At 44.0% G+C, this 15,772-nt stretch overlaps 1 pseudogene; it reads left to right on the top strand.

The window, feature by feature from the left end:
• The window catches only part of LOC115471303, a 101,184-nt pseudogene that overhangs the window by 30,222 nt on the left and 55,190 nt on the right, over positions 1-15,772 (top strand).

The raw sequence follows: 15,772 nt of genomic DNA on the forward strand, positions 1-15,772 counted from the left end.
AATTGAAGGGTAGGTTATTGGTAACAGTGAGAGATAGCACATCACAAATTAAATCCGGAAAATCACATTGTGGAAAGTATATGAATTTATTTGCATTCTGCAGAGGGAAATAAGTATTTAATCCCTCTGGCAAACAAGACCTAATACTTGGTGGCAAAACCCTTGTTGGCAAGCACAGCGGTCAGACGTCTTCTGTAGTTGATGATGAGGTTTGCACACATGTCAGGAGGAATTTTGGTCCACTCCTCTTTGCAGATCATCTCTAAATCATTAAGAGTTCTGGGCTGTCGCTTGGCAACTCGCATCTTCAGCTCCCTCCATAAGTTTCAATGGGATTAAGGTCTGGTGACTGGCTAGGCCACTCCATGACCCTAATGTGCTTCTTCCTGAGCCACTCCTTTGTTGCCTTGGCTGTATGTTTTGGGTCATTGTCGTGCTGGAAGACCCAGCCACGACCCATTTTTAAGGCCCTGGCGGAGGGAAGGAGGTTGTCACTCAGAATTGTACGGTACATGGCCCCATCCATTCTCCCATTGATGCGGTGAAGTAGTCCTGTGCCCTTAGCAGAGAAACACCCCCAAAACATAACATTTCCACCTCCATGCTTGACAGTGGGGACGGTGTTCTTTGGGTCATAGGCAGCATTTCTCTTCCTCCAAACACGGCGAGTTGAGTTCATGCCAAAGAGCTCAATTTTTGTCTCATCTGACCACAGCACCTTCTCCCAATCACTCTCGGCATCATCCAGGTGTTCACTGGCAAACTTCAGACGGGCCGTCACATGTGCCTTCTGGAGCAGGGGGACCTTGCGGGCACTGCAGGATTGCAATCCGTTATGTCGTAATGTGTTACCAATGGTTTTCGTGGTGACAGTGGTCCCAGCTGCCTTGAGATCATTGACAAGTTCCCCCCTTGTAGTTGTAGGCTGATTTCTAACCTTCCTCATGATCAAGGATACCCCACGAGGTGAGATTTTGCGTGGAGCCCCAGATCTTTGTCGATTGACAGTCATTTTGTACTTCTTCCATTTTCTTACTATGGCACCAACAGTTGTCTCCTTCTCGCCCAGCGTCTTACTGATGGTTTTGTAGCCCATTCCAGCCTTGTGCAGGTGTATGATCTTGTCCCTGACATCCTTAGACAGCTCCTTGCTCTTGGCCATTTTGTAGAGGTTAGAGTCTGACTGATTCACTGAGTCTGTGGACAGGTGTCTTTCATACAGGTGACCATTGCCGACAGCTGTCTGTCATGCAGGTAACGAGTTGATTTGGAGCATCTACCTGGTCTGTAGGGGCCAGATCTCTTACTGGTTGGTGGGGGATCAAATACTTATTTCCCTCTGCAGAATGCAAATAAATTCATATACTTTCCACAATGTGATTTTCCGGATTTAATTTGTGATGTGCTATCTCTCACTGTTACCAATAACCTACCCTTCAATTATGGGCTGCTCATGTCTTTGTCAGTGGGCAAACTTACAAAATCAGCAAGGGATCAAATACTTATTTCCCCCACTGTATATAGTCTTAAACACGTAACAATTGCTAAGCATATGAAGCTAAAGCATGAGTAACAAAATGGTCTTACCCAAAAATGAAAATAGAAAAAAAAAAACCACACAGAAAAGGCAAACGAGTCAATCAGATAAGTCTTCATGTTGCCAAAAAGGCTTTCACAAACAGATGCCTTTTTAGCAGCTGCTTGAATTGTTTTATGTCTTCATAAGCTCTCAGGTATCTGGGTAAAGCATTCCACAAAGATGGGGCAGCGATAGAGAAGGGCCATAGTTTTGTCTCTATGTAATTATATGATGTAGCGGCAGGTAAACAGAGCTGATGGGACGTTTCGGATCTTAGTGCTTGGTTTGGTTTATATGATGGCAGGGTACTTCAAAAAAAAATGTATGTTTTCTTGCTTTTTCACTTTTTTTAATTTCTGTCTCCAGGGAACTGGACCCTATCCTTGCCGAAGTTGCTTTGATGAGTGCCCGTAGTGAGCTCTACTTGAGGTTCATTAAGCGCCGAGTCAGCTCAGACTTTGAGGTGGGAGACTCTATGGCTTCAGAAGAAGTGAAACAAGGTAACCTGACTGAGCATGCTGATGTTATGATTCTGCTGAGCTCTGGTTCTCTTGATTAGTCTGTGCTCGTGACATTCTTCATAGCTTGCTTGCTCTTCTCTTTGTTTGTGGTCTCTGTGTGTTCTGGTTGTAACCAGCATCTCCTTGATTGCTTCACTGCAGTGCAGCTAGGTCTGTTGTCTCTCCTCTGCCTCACCTCTCTCTGCCTGGCTGTGGTGTTGACTGTGATAAGCTCATTCCTGCTTTGTTTGTTTAGTTTCCCTTTAGCCTCCTTTAACCCTTTATGTGCAGTGCTTGGTATTTGTTTTGTGCCAAAATATTTCATCATTTTGACTTTAAAGGTCTTACGTTCCTGGATTGTCTTAAAATTTTCTTTTGGTATTCTCACCATAAAATCATCGATGCAGTGGTCTGGGTTTGTAAAGTGCTGTCCCACAGACATCCTGATTGGTATTGTTGATGTTTAATATGATGTGTGTGTAAATTGATTCTTGTCTTTATCATCTGGCTTGTTTCTCCAATCTAGCACCCCCCCCCCCCCCATTTGAATTGACTTTGGCACAGGAAGATAGACCCCCACATTTTTATAACTATACTGAGTATATGTACAATTAAACAGATACACATAGCCAGCCTGTGCTCCATGGAGATTACAGTCTAGTTTGGAGACAAATGTATTCATAGTAATAACTTGATTTTTACCATAGTTGACAAGGGTAAGACGTGAAAGAGTCAGGGTGTTGGGATTCAAAACAGTCTCAAAAAGATGTTTGTTTGGTTTTTTTTTTTTTTTTGCAGGACATAATTAATAGGCAGAGAAGGATTAAGATATACCAGTTTTGGAAGTCTGTTTCAGGCATACAGTGCCACAAGACAACAAAGAGCCTGGAATTAGCAGTGTAGAAGAAGGGCGTAGGTTAGAGTGTTTTGCCCCACAAAAGGTACTTGTGTGGGAATTCTGCACTCAGTATATTTTAAAATTCTGGAAAGCTTGCATAGTTTATTTGTAGTGATTTTGTGCAGAATTCACTCATTCTAAGGCCTGAAATCCCCTCTTGCCTTTTCACTCCTCAGGCCTTCCCAGTTCACGCTGTTGCTCCAGCTGCAATTCTCTCTCCCTCTAACTCCCAGCAAGACCCCTAATTCTCTTTGCCCCCAAAGTCTTCTCCTACATGTAATACCCCCACCTCTTGTTCTTTCTCACCCATTCACACACCTCTACCTCTCATTTTCCGTTTGCATCAGGCACACACACCCCCACCTCTTATTATCCCTCCCTCCAGGCACATGCCTGGAGTGTAGAATAAGAATTCTTCCTTCTCCCAGGCACACATCTTTACCTCATTCCGCACCCCACCCCAGCCAACATTCCCATCTTTCATTCTTTCTCCTCCCTTAGCTATCATTGTATCTCTCCCCCACCCTCCTCCATTAAACACCTCAGGGTTCAACCCCACCACACCAGTGGTGCAACCTTAGTTTTCTCTGCCCCTCCCATCCCAATTGCATACTCTCACCTTGCTCTGCTCCTCTCCCCATCCCTATGGCACACTTACCTTGATCTCTCCCCCTTTACTTATCCTCATGGCATACCCACCTTGCTGTACCCCCCCCCCCCCCAATCCCCAAAGCACATACTCAGCCATCGTCATTAGCTTCTCAACTCCTCCCCCACAGAGCATGCTGCAGAAGGAGAAGGAAGTGAATGGCTGCACATCAGTCCTCTTCCTCTTCTGTGCCATCTTGGCCCAGCTGTTCATGTGAACTGTGATCTCTGTATAGCCTTCGGTTTAAATGAACAGTTGGGTCTAGGTCAGCACAGGAAGAGGAAGCAGCCCAATGTGCAGCTGTTCACTTCTTCCTCCTCTTGTCATACGATCTCTGTGGGGGAGATGGATTTAGGAGAGCCCTTGATGCCAGTGTGGTTGCTTGGGCAGAATTCTGCACAGCCAGTACAGACTTCTATTTTCACAGGTGGGGAATTCTCCACATAAATTTGCATTGCGCAGTTGTGCAGAATTTTTCCCAGGATAATTAAATGAAGATCATGACTACATGTGGGGCAATGAGAAGAGAGCTGACATGGCACTGTAGAGTAGATGCACTTGAAGAAGAGAAATAGTTCCATCAGAATGTGAAAGAAGATGAGGAACAAATGTAATGTGTTAAGATGAGTAGGTCATAGTGTTGGAGGAAGATAAGCTGCATAATTGAATTTTAAATTGACTGTCGTGGAGAAAGACAGTTCAGAAATGGGCTGCAGCAGAAAGTGGGTGGAGATGAGGTCTTGACCGTGTATTCAGAAAGGAGAAGATATATTTCAGTGGTTCTATTGAGAAAGAAATTACTTGTCTGAGCTATTTTTTTGGATGTACGTAAATATGAGTAGCTGAAGACAACTGCTGGGTTATGGGCAGAAGGACAGAAAGTTCTCCACCAAGAGAGAAGAATGTGGAAAGGGAGAAATGTATTTGGGAGGACAGATGAATTCAGTTTTTCCATGGTTTAAAACAGCAGTTCTCAACCAGTGTTTCGCGGGGCCACTCAATCTGCAACACTTTTTTTTCAATGTTTACACTTCAGTTTCTCCCTCTTCCCTCCTGCCATGAGTCCAGCAGCTTCCCCTCATCTTCCCTCAGCCAGCCAGCTCTCCCCCCCCCAATCCCCCAGCTGTGAAACTTGAGTTGTTGGCCGGCAAGGGCAGTGATAACAGGCTGCCTGAGCTGACCCAGAGCCTTTCCTCCACTATTGTCCCACCTTTCTGACACAACTCCCTGTTTACATACGGGCGGGACAGTAGTGGAGGAAAGGCTCCGAGTCAGCTCAGTCAGCCTGTTATCCCTGCCACTGCTGCTGCCAGCGAACAACTCATGTTTTAACAGGCCAGGGCCGGGGGGGGGACTGGCTGAGGGAGAAGTGCTGCACCCATGTTGGGGGGCGAGAGTGGGGGAGAGGTGCTGAACCCTTGGGGAGGTGGTGGAAGGAAGAAGAGGGAAAGGTCAGGCTGGACCTGCAGGGGGAGGGAAACAGGAGAAATGCCAGACCAGGGAGGAGCTGAGGTCTGTGGAGATGGCAGACTATGGGGTGAGCTGGGGGTTCAGAAGAGGAGGAGGTGTCAGACCATGGGGCATCTGGGGAAAGAGGAAGATGTCAGACTTTGGGGACTACTGGGGAGAGGGAAAGATGTCAGACCATTGGGCGGCTGGGTAGAAGGTGAAGTGTAGGGAAGATGATAGACCATGGGAAGGTGAGTTTATGAGAGATGCTGGACTATGGGGGATGGAGAGCAGGGAGGGAGGAGATTCAGCTGCACAAACCTTGATGCTGTACTCCTTCCCGAGTTGTGTAAGCAGTAAACTGCACTTAACATGCTTTCACTTCTAGTGCGTGTTTTGCCATGTTCACAACTTGGGGAGGAGTAGGGCATCGGAATTTATGTAGCCACATCTCTGGCTGTCAGGCTGAGTTTCCTGAAGCTGCTGTCCCCTCTGCCTTGCTGACATTGAGGGTAAAGGGGAGAGAGGGGATGTGGAATTGCTGTACCATAGGGGTGGAGGAGAGAAAGGGTGGGCGTGACAGGGCAATGCTGGGCAACAAATGTGGGTGGAGAAAGAGAGAGGAAATGCTGGGCTTACAAGGATGTTGGAAGGAAGAGGGAGGCGAGATGCTTGGCATGGTGGAACCATGTGGGAGAGGCCATGGGGATTCTCAAGGAGATGAGTGAATGGAAGATGGTGAGTATAGAGGGTAGAAGTGTAATGGGGAGTGGGTGAAAGAGAATAGAAAGCCAGGGAAGAAATGAAGTAGAAGAGAGGAGGTGAGAGGAGAAGATTGAAAGTTGATAGGTAAGTGAAATAGTGAAAGGGTGAAATTTGAGTGGACAGACAGAACAGAGAGAAAGAGGATTTATGTCATAGATGGATAAAGTGAAGGAATGGAAGAAGGTGGAGAAAGGTCAAATGGACAGCTCCCACTGGAAAAAGAACAGAAGGCAAGACAAGAAAGCAGAAAAAAGAAACTAGGACTGGTGTGCTTGGAAAAATAAAATGGCCAGACATCAAAGAGAGAAAAATTTTTTTTAGGTGGAATATGTTAGCTTTAAGAAATGTGCATCATGGATATCTCTGCATTTTATTGGAAATGAATTTCCATTTTATTTCTCCTATGTTGTAGTACCTGCCTAGTTTGACTTCTTGGGGTTCCCAGTTCAATTTTTGTCTTTATATTTCTGTTTCTAATTTGTGATTCTTTGTCCTGTATTTGATGAGGTTCTGACTTTGTTTTGTGTGTGACCAAGGTGTACTATTCTGTTTGCATGTAATTTCTGTGTAGAACTCTGTAGCAATCCAGTTGTTCTGTTTTACCAGTAATAGATCTATCGGTGTTCTAGGGCCCTGTGTAATACTTGTAGTGCTGCTTATTCATAGGAAGGGTTCATGTTTGAATCATAGGAATTAATACTGTTATACGGTGGGTCTGCTACATACTTCTTGAGTTAGGATTTTTTTCAGGTTTCATATTATTTCACAATGTGCTTGATAGTTTGTTACCATTACTCAGATGAGAATCAGAATATCTAGAAACATGCATGACATAATATTTTTTGTATGGTAACATCCATGGAGAAAATATCTAGATATGATATGCATCTGTGTTGGTTGGGGAGGAGAGAGGGTTCTTATGAATTAAATGTAAACATGCTTGGCATCCACAATTGCAATACTGTGTCAGACCAAAGGTCCATGAGGGTTGTGTATGAAATGTGTCATATATGCGAGCATTGTCTATCGAGTGTTTCCCAACTGAAAAAAGGTTGAGAGCCACTGGTTTAAAGTAATGGTAACATATCCGGGTAGCTGGTGCTAAAGGAGAGAGATCTGAGAGAGGTAAGCATAATGATGGTATTGAAAGCCATAGTTAAAGATTAGAGCACTAAGAGATCATGTGTGAAGAGAGAAGATCTCAGAGAATAAAGCTTTGGGGAACACAGTTCACCTTTGAAAACTTTTATTTTTTCCAAGCCTACTCAGCTTGAATTAAGAGCATAGTGTATTTTATGCTACCCAGATACATTTATTTAAATCATTTATTACTGACCAGTATTTTGTTTTAAGGCACAGTATATTTGTATGTGTAGATGGTTAGTGCTGTGGTGCATTCATTTTTATGTATGTTTTATTGTCATCTGCTTTGGGCTTAAAGTGGAATATAAATGTTAAAAATAAATAAATGAGATAGTAGTGGGAGGAGGAACCACAAAAAGATATACCAAAGTTGCAATAGTAGAAAATAGAAGAGAGTCGAAGATATAATATAGTTCAGGAGCATAAGCAAGTACAGTTTCTCAAAGAGAAGTTTGTGATTAACAATCTGAAATATAGCAGAGATAGGTCAAGAATGATTAGATTTGAGGTGTGATCCCTGGTCTTGGACACAAAAAGGTACTGGAAACTTTAGCAAGAGTTATCTTAGCGGCATGGAGCATGCAGACAGAAGACTGGAGTAGATGTAGAATGCAAGAAAGTGAAGGCAGTTTTTTTTTTTATAAGGAGAGATGTGCTAACAGCAGCACAGATTGATGTAATGGTATATGATAGACTGAGGATATGACAGATGGAAGGGATGGTTGCAGAAGGAGATAGAATTGGGGAACTGGCCTGGAATGGGTTCCGACGAAGAAGAAGCAAGCTTGGAGCAGGGAGTAGAAGAGCAGTTTTCCTTCAGAAAAACACAAGTAAGGGTGATGGGGGTAAGAGGAGGATAGAGGAATGAAGTAAAAGTGGAGGAGGTCTGGTGCTAAACTCAAGATAAAAGTATGTCATGAAAGAAATCAGCCACTGACTGTGCAGAGAGTGAAGGGTTGGGGCACAGGGGCCAGGAAGAAGAAGCTGTCTAAGAAGAGAGGCAAGGGTAGCAAAGAGACAGTGATAGTTGGAGGCAAAAGTGTTTGCTAGATGGACTTAGTATACTTGCCTAATGAGCAAAGAAGATTAGCATAACTCCCATCTCTGTGCTCAGGGCCGGTCTTAGGCAGAGGCGGCCGCATAGTGCCCCGCGCCTAAGGGGGCCCCGCGCGGCGCGCCTCAGCTCTGCCTCGCCGCCGGACCGCCGCTGCTCGCCCGCCCTCCACCCATGTCAAACGACGCAACTCTCCGCGTTCCCCTGCTCCCCCTCCCCCTCCCTCCAGGCACCTGAGCCCCCCTCCCTTCTGAGCCCCCCCCCTCCCCGACCCACCAAACGACCCTCTTCTGCTACCTGACCCGGCCTGCACCTCACCTGACCCAACATTTAAAAAAAATCTCCAAGCGGCGATGCTTGCATCTGACTAGAAGAAAAAAAAACCGCTTCGCAGTTCATCCATTGGCCGGCCTTCCCTCATGTCCCGCCCTCTGATGTAACTTCCGCAAGGGCGGGACATGAGGGAAGGCCGGCCAATGGATGAACTGCGAAGCGGTTTTTCTTCTTCTAGTCAGATGCAGGCATCGCCGCTTGGAGATTTTTTTAAAATGTTGGGTCAGGTGAGGTGCAGGCCGGGTCGGGTAGCAGAAGAGGGTCGTTTGGCGGGTCAGGGAGGGGGGGCTCAGACGGGAGGGGGGCTCAGGTGCCTGGAGGGAGGGGGAGCAGGGAAACGAGGAGAGTCGCGTGGAGGGCATGAGGGACGGGGGGGGGGAGTTACTGGACATGGGTAGATGGCAGGGGAGGGGGGTTTTGGACATAAGTGGATGGCAGTTGGCAGGGGAGGGCAGGGGGGACAGGAGGGTCGCTGGACATGGGTGGATGGAAGGGGAGGGGGGTTTCTGGTCATAGGTGGATGGCAGAGGGGACGGGGAGGTTGCTGGACATAGATGGATGGCAGGGGGGACAGGAGGGTCGCTGGACATGGGTGGATGGAGGGAAGGGGGTTTCTGGACATAGGTGGATGGCAGGGGTGGGCAGGGAGGACAGGAGGGTCACTGGACATGGGTGGATGGCAAGGGAGGGGGGTTTCTGGACATAGGTGGATGGCAGGGGCGGGCAGGGAGGACAGGAGGGTCACGACATGGGTGGATGGCAGGGGAGGGGGGGTTCTGGACATAGGTGGATGGCAGGGGCGGGCAGGGAGGACAGGAGGATCGCTGGACATGGGTGGATGGCAGGGGAGGGGGGTTTCTGGACATAGGTGGATGGCAGAGGGGATGGGGGGCTTGCTGGACATAGATGGATGGCAGGGGGGACAGGAGGATCGCTGGACGTGGGTGGATGGAGGAGAGAGAAGAAATGCTGGACATGGATGGAGGCGAGGGAAGAGTGAGGAAGGAGATGAGGTGAGGGAAAAGGAAGAGAGGAGAAAAAGTGCACATGGATATAGAAAATAGGCAGAAGCTGGATCCACTGGACAGTCAAGTCTGCAGAGGACCCAGCTTTTACTTACGGATGTAGGGCAAGAAATGAAGAAGAAAGGCGGAAAGTAAAGAAATAAATGGAAAGGAAGCCCTGGAAACGGAGTTAAGAGGACAGATAGCAGCACAATCGGATACTGAGCCAGCATGATCAGAAAAACAAAGTCACCAGACAACAAAGGCAGAAAAAACTATTTTATTCAGGATTTATTAATTGGAATATGTCAGTTTTTGGAAATGGTGGGGGTTCCCTAGCGTTTACAAGCTGCCGTCATTTAAAGATAAGTTTATGCACTGAGATATGTTGGGCATATTTTATTATTAAAAACTGTTTTGCTGGATTACATAAATTATACGACTTGGAAATTAAACAGTGTGATATGAATGATAAGAAGGGGATTCAATGAGGATTTGCACCACACCATTGCGCTTCTGACGCAAAGAACATAACTGTTCAGATGGATGTGAGAGGCAGTTAGATCTGATAAACCCCGAAAATAATTTGGAGTAAATCGTGGATGACTATAGAAATTTGTAAACCCCGCAGTGAATATATATGTTTGGGACACTAATAGGATATTGGATGGAAGTTTAGTCCCCACATTTGTTCTATCTGGTGGGCTGTAATTTGAATAGTTTTTGGAAATGTGCATCTGTGATATTTTTCATGTAAGTTTTAATTTTTGTAGTATTGCTGCATGCTGAGTCTGACTTCTTGAGGTAACTTTCCAGTTCAGTATTTTGCCTTCATGTGTTTTTCAGGTGTGATCAAGGAAGGTGCAGTATTCTGCAGCCTTTTTGTTTTTTTGTTTTTTTTTCACTAGGTTGTGCACTGGTGTTCTAGAGCCCGGTGTAATTACAGTTGCCTTTCCACGCCACACATAAGGTTGTAGCTCGTCCTGTCCTTGGAATTAGTGCTGTTTATGGTTTGTTAAGGTTATGTGTGTGTTTTTGCACAAGTTTGTGTATAGTGTTTTGCAGTGGAGAGATTGTGTGTTGGCCTTACTAAGGTGGCACCAAACATCAGAAAGGGTGTAGAGCCTAAATCATGACACACTACCTCTAAAAGGGTGTTTTGTGGCTCTACATGAGAATTGTGGTATTATGATCCCTTGCTAGCTTCATATTGTTGATGGTCTGTATTTTCCGTATGCCTGGTATATTGGTGTATAAGGTATTAATTGTGTGTATTTTATTTTTACTTATTTTTTTTCTGTGTGTTGTCAGACAATTATGGATGACAGACAGAGTCGGAGTCTTCTTGAGTCAGAGAGTTGTGGTATATATTTTAAAACAATTTTAATACCTTGGTGGTCTATATGTTTTTATATTGTACATTATATTTTACACATCACTTAATTTTATTGCATGTCTTTTCATTTCATTTTTATTTTATTGCATATATGGGTTACAGAGTAATAGGGGAATTTGAAAGTACTGAATCTTTTCTTAATATTTTTCCTTTATTCTCCTTTGTTATGAGAATTGGAACTACTAATTGTAGTGGACTTGAACTGAATAATTTCTGGGGAGGGGAGGTTTCATGATAGCATTGTGCTTATTATTTCAATCAGTTTTTTGTACAAGTTTAGATTCATTTGTCTTTATTTGAAATCTCATTAAAAATGTTCTAAAATGGAATAATCTTATCAGTGGGGTGGAGCTAGGGTGGGGGCGGGGCTACAGTGGGCAGGGCTAGGATGGGGCCCCACCAAATTGGTCTGCATAGGGCCCCGCACTTGTTAAGACCGGCCCTGTCTGTGCTCATAGCATTTGACAGCTCCTTAACCTCTTTCAGTGATAACATGAGATGACTTCTGGAGTCTGACTCCCTGCTTTATTTTTGTCTTGATGGGACAATTTAATGTTTCCTTTATGCAGAACATCAGAAAAATTTAGATAAGCTGCTGAACCACTGCCTGCTAAGTCGCACCATGCAGGAGCTGATTGGCTACTACATTACCATGGAGGAGTACTTCATGAGAGAGACAGTCAACAAGGTAAAGCAGAATAACCATCCCCAAGGCAGTAACCCCTCCCCTAGCCCCCCATCCTACCTTATTAAAAATTCCTGGTATATAATGCTATAGGCAAGAGTGAGCCCCATTTGCTCCTGCCCTCACAGGCACCGTCACCCAAAATAGTGCCAGTGACCCCTAACGGTGGTCTCATAGTATTAGGGGTCATGTTTCCACCAGTGCCATTTTGGGTGAAGACACTTGCTGGTGAGGTCAGGGGCAGTTGGGAATTGTTCCAACACATACCACGAGACCTGTGGGAGGGGGGGGCATCATTCAGGAGAGAGGAGTTATTGCCTTGGTGGCATTTTCAGATTGAGGGGCAGGGCAACTTCCATGGGGGTTGGCTACTAGGGAGGCCCTTCAGGTTGGGAGGGTGATTTGGGTGCCACAAGTGGGGGGGGGGGGATTATTCCAGACTCCGTTCCTTTTATCTTGCTGTACCTCACACCTAGAATAGACTTCCCGAGCCCGTACGTCTAGCCCCGTTTTTGGCCATTTTCAAGTCCTAACTTAAAGCCCACCTCTGCTTTTGACTCCTAACCACTACTCACTTGCCCTGTCCTTTTATCCTCACCTCTTTATTCCTGTCCTCTTATCCTCCCCTCTTTATTCCCTTACCCTTAATTGTTCTGTCTGTTTACCTGTCTTATCTAGATTGTAAGCTCTTTGAGCAGGGACTGTCTTTTTGTGTATGGTGTACAGCGCTGCGTATGCCTTGTAGCGCTATAGAAATGATAAGTAGTAGTAGAATAACAGCTCCCCTTTCCCCCTCTCACCAAGTCAGGGGATGTCCAAGAAAAACTGGCACAGTACAAGAGAGGGAGCCACTTTCTTACAGTATCCTCTCAGTCCCCACCCCTACACCCCTCGCAACCAAGTATTTGGAACAGCTGTAAGGAAATGTAGAAAGTCAAGTGAGCAGTTTCTTTTAGGAATCTCTATTAAATATGTGTTGTGCTAAAATAAAAGAAATTGAAGTGCAGTTACTGCAGGACTAAACTGGCAGTCAAAATGTATTCTGTGAGAGAGGTACTTCTACAGGTATTGAAAAGGTGGAAGCCAAAACAGTAATAGAATTTAAGAAAGCCTGAGATAAGCATAAAAGCTCATTGGATGTCAGTAAGTATGGGTAAAGTCAGAGATTGCATAGCTCTACAGTGTTACATCAGGGATGGGCAGTCCAGATGAGCCTTACAATCTTAATCTGTTGTTATACATATGGAATGCAGAAATCCAAAGGAAACTTACACAATGAAGGTAAGGAAAAAGTCTTGTGACTGATCTGTCTGATGCTCTGAAGGTTTCAGAAGAATGCAACAAAGCAGTAGCTGGATCCAGAAGAATGGTAGAGTACATAAGGATTTTCAGCCACTATACTTCTCATTGTATAACAGGTCATCTAAAGTTAGGTGCCAGTTGCACATGTAAATTACAGAATACTAGTACTTTACACACGAGAATATTACAGTTACACTTGTGACAGTCACGTACTTTGTGGTATTCTATAACTTACACACACAATTGACATAGCACATAAATGCAAATGGGCGTTCACGGGAGGAGGAGCATGAGCATGTCCAACATTTACACATATTAACTTACAAAATACTGCATTTAGGCACACCTTCTTAGGCTTGCTGTTGGAATGGCATAAGTGGGTGTGTCTCAGTGTTGGCATGTAAATGCCAACTCACGCTAGTATTCTATAAGAGCTTACATGTGCAAGTGTTCTTATAAAATAAGCTTACAGCGCACGTGATTTGGGCATCTATATTGTAGCAGCCAGTTATGGAATTGCCCCTTATATATGGATAGTGGTGGGCTGAAAAATCTAAAAAGAATTCCTTGCTCTTAGATATTATAGGGTCAAAATGGTAGACCAAATTTCAGCTAGTTGGATTCCACCATGTTGAGTCCCTCAGTATTATTTAATGTATATATTACATCTTTTTGTTATAATTTTTCTTCTCTTGATGTTAATTTTTTTTATACCAATTCAGGATATAGCACAACTGCTTTTTTTCACTGATTTCATCCTGTATAAAAAGTGGAAATATTAAGTACAGCCCATGGGTTAAAACTTAATAGAGACATAAGTTACCCTGGCTAGATTGAGTGGAGTATAATATTCCTAAAGAATTGTCTCTCCCTGAAGGGTTTACATTAAAAGTTGTCAATGTTTCTAAGATACCTGGTGCTTATTCGGATACACCTTTATCCTTAAAAGTCTCACTTGTTCCTCAATGCTTCTAAATGTGAAACCATAGTTTTCCCTAATCCAGGATCCCCCCTTCCGACAACTCTTTGATCAACAACTACCCCCTTCCCTTCTCTGACTTTGTGAAAATCCTCAGCTTCATATTTGACTCTTGGTTGACTTTCAAGCCTCAAATTAACTCAGTAATCCATTCAGCATTCTTCGCTCTTCATTGTATCTGCCCCTTCTGCTTTTTATTTAGACCCTAACCTTATGTGCACTCTCCTATCTATCATTATTTCCTGTCTTGATTACTGTAACTCACTTTACACTGGTCTCCTCCTATATTCCATCAAGTGCCTTCAGCTCATTCAATCGATTGCAGTTAAACTTTTGCATTTGGCTTACTGTTTTGATCAAGTCACTCTACTACTTCACTCTGAGCACTGGCTACCGGTCTCTGCACGTATTAAGTTTAAAATTGTCTTGTTTACAAATCACATTTCCTGACCTCCACTGCTTACCTTCACTCAGTCATACTTCCCTGTACCCCTATGCACTCTCTTTGTTTGTCCACTGCGAACTTGTTAGTTGTACCTTCCCTCCCTTCCTTTTGCCTAACAATTTCTCGTGAATCTTCTTTCAGCTTTTTAGATCCAACTCTCTGCAAAGGCCCTCCTGCCCCTTCTCCGCATGGAAACCTCTTATTGTAAACTCAAATCGCAACTAAAAACCCACTGATTCTCTGAGACCTTTGGATAATCTGCATTCTGTTGTCACCCCCCCCCCCCTCCTGTCTCCTCCCCATTTATTTTATATTAGTATTATAAACCATGCAGTATGTCAAGCCTCTGGAAATAAACAATATTGATACAGTCATTAAAGCTACTTTTTATAAATTACATGGTCATAGAAGAATTTGTTCTCTCTTTATATTGTCTTCTCTTGGCAAAGATTTCTAGATTGCAAGTGATAAAGAACACTGCAGCTAAGATGATTTTTGGACAAAAGAGGTCAGATATGTTATGTTTACTCTGATAAAACTTCATTGGTTGCCAATTAAGGCCTGTATAATTTTTAAATTATCTTGTTGGGTTCATAAGATGTTTAAAGGCGCACGTCCAGAATATCTGTTCTCTTTGTTTTCTTTTCCATTGTTTCCTCCTCCTTCACAAGCTAGAAATTCTTGTCTTATTTATTTTCCATCTTTTAATAGACTTAAATATAAAAAATCTTTATCAATTTTGTTTCCTTACCAGGCAGTTTCAGCTTCTTGTTCTTTCCCTGCCAAACTCAGGTTGATTCCTTCTTATTTGTTTTTTAAAAATTATTTACCAGGTCTGTATTTTATGTACATTTTTTCTGAATTTGTTATCCACTTTGAACCTGCATATGTGAGTTGGCGGACTATATGCACCATTACTATTACCATAACTGCTTCACCATTGTCTGTATAACTGAGGGGAAGAGCATAGGGAACAAACCAAAACTATATGTTTAATAGCAATATTCAGCTGAAAAGCAGGTTCAAACTAAGTAGGTAGTGGCAGTGGTAGTCGGCAGCAAATTCATATATTCAGCACTGCTGAAATATATTTAAATGCCATATAGGTGCCAACTTTTCAGAATGACTGGAGGTGCTAACCACAGTACACATCATACCTCCTTAGACATGATAAAAGAACTTGCTAAATATTGGAGATGCTCAGAATTTATTGCACCCACAGAGCTGGCACTTATGCCATGGAGTGGAGGAGTGGCATAATGGTAGTGCAGAGGGCTATGGACCTGGGCAACTGGATTCAATTCCCGCTGCTGCCTAACGATCAGCAGTGGGTTGAGATCCTGGAGAACCAGGTTTAATTCCCTCTGCAGCTCCATGTGACCCTGGGCAAGTCACTTAGCCCTCCAATACCCTAGGTACAATATAATACTAGATTGCAAGCCCATTAGGGACAATACCAATACCTGACAAAGAAAAATTGTAAACTGCTTAGGTCTAGGCGGTATATAAATACTGAAAATAAATAATGACTAGTATTAAATAGACAGTGACCACTGCTGCAGAGTATTGATCCCCTTGTTTCCAAGAACCA

The sequence above is a fragment of the Microcaecilia unicolor genome, chromosome 5, assembly GCF_901765095.1.
Source record: "Microcaecilia unicolor chromosome 5, aMicUni1.1, whole genome shotgun sequence".
Lineage (NCBI taxonomy): Eukaryota > Metazoa > Chordata > Amphibia > Gymnophiona > Siphonopidae > Microcaecilia > Microcaecilia unicolor.